This window comes from Penaeus monodon, chromosome 15, assembly GCF_015228065.2.
Source record: "Penaeus monodon isolate SGIC_2016 chromosome 15, NSTDA_Pmon_1, whole genome shotgun sequence".
Lineage (NCBI taxonomy): Eukaryota > Metazoa > Arthropoda > Malacostraca > Decapoda > Penaeidae > Penaeus > Penaeus monodon.
The window spans coordinates 39554433-39555587 of record NC_051400.1 but is presented as its reverse complement, the minus strand read 5'-3'; the positions used below and the strand labels follow the sequence as shown (position 1 = coordinate 39555587).

The following is a 1155-nucleotide window of genomic DNA, read 5'->3' as shown; positions in this document are numbered from 1 at the left end:
TGCACGAGATGCAACGCAGCCTCCGAGCCCTAATCTGCATAATGACATTGGCCACGCCGCCTCTCGCAGAATTAAGCCCTCGATATCACCAGCGGGCGCAGGGCCGAACACACGTGGATTCTTTCAGGGTACGAGAGCCACTGCCCTTGGGGACACCTCCTCTGTGGCACTAATGCCCGCCGCGACGCTGTTCATCCCGTCTGGACAGTGCCAGTGCCATGCCGCATGCTCTGCTGTCTGGCAAACACTAGGATCCTATTCTTGGCTTCCTTGAAGAACAACAGGACACCCGTAATTAAGCAGAATTTAAGGGCGTTGTACTGAGTATGTAGGGTGCTTCTGTCTCACCCCTTGGCAACAGAGGCTCTGGCGTTTTAATATATTTTTAATGTTCTCATTACAACGGAATGTGGTCTGTTCTTTGACTAGCCCGGATGCATGGTAATGTGGATCATCTTGCGAGGTCTAATCCTACGTTAATCTAAAGAAACGCTTTAGATTATATACTATAAAGAAAAAAATGCACAGCGTATTCAACCCAGTTCTGCAAGAAATAAACTGTGGGTTTTAAATAATCGCGTAGACAGATCCTCGTCTTCGCGTTGCATCATACAGGGCTGGCACTGTACCCTGGCACCACATACAAACGCTCGTTTCGAAAGAGATTGCAAAGGAGGAAACTCGGAATGCAAAATTCCTCGAATTATGTCCTAGTCCACTTCACAGGCCTTTCGTGTCGAAGATACTGCATGCAACATCAAGAGCAACATGCAATACTGTCATCCATGGCGTCACGAAACAGAGGAGGGAGAATCTAAGCCTAGCATCCGGCTCGAGATACTTACTCTCGTCTGTCGGAGGAACCCGCGTCAGTGCCGCTGTCGAGGTAGCAGTGCCAGCAGGGCGAGACTACAGCGATGGGAAGAGGAGGCGAAGGTGGTGTCAGTGATCACAAGGAGGAAGAGGCACCCGTGTCTCCGAACGCGCGTGGCACACTGATGGCACTCCTCTCCGCTCCTCCCAGGATCATCATCATCGCCAGCGTAATTGATAATAACTGGTGGCACTCACGGGGTCACGGAACAAGCGAGCGAAACGGTGACGACGGGCCATTGGACAGGCACCGCTGGCCACTTGTTTTTGTCTGATTTATAT

At 51.0% G+C, this 1155-nt stretch overlaps 1 protein-coding gene across 27 annotated transcripts in view; it reads right to left on the bottom strand.

Annotated features, from left to right (window-relative positions):
- LOC119582032 (eukaryotic translation initiation factor 4 gamma 1-like) overlaps positions 1–1155 on the bottom strand; it is a gene marked incomplete at its 3' end in the record, with an annotated part of 189642 nt that overhangs the window by 167673 nt on the left and 20814 nt on the right. For 2 of the 27 annotated variants that reach the window (XM_037930245.1, XM_037930244.1), the window contains 1 exon segment: positions 846–1055. 27 annotated transcript variants of the gene reach the window in all.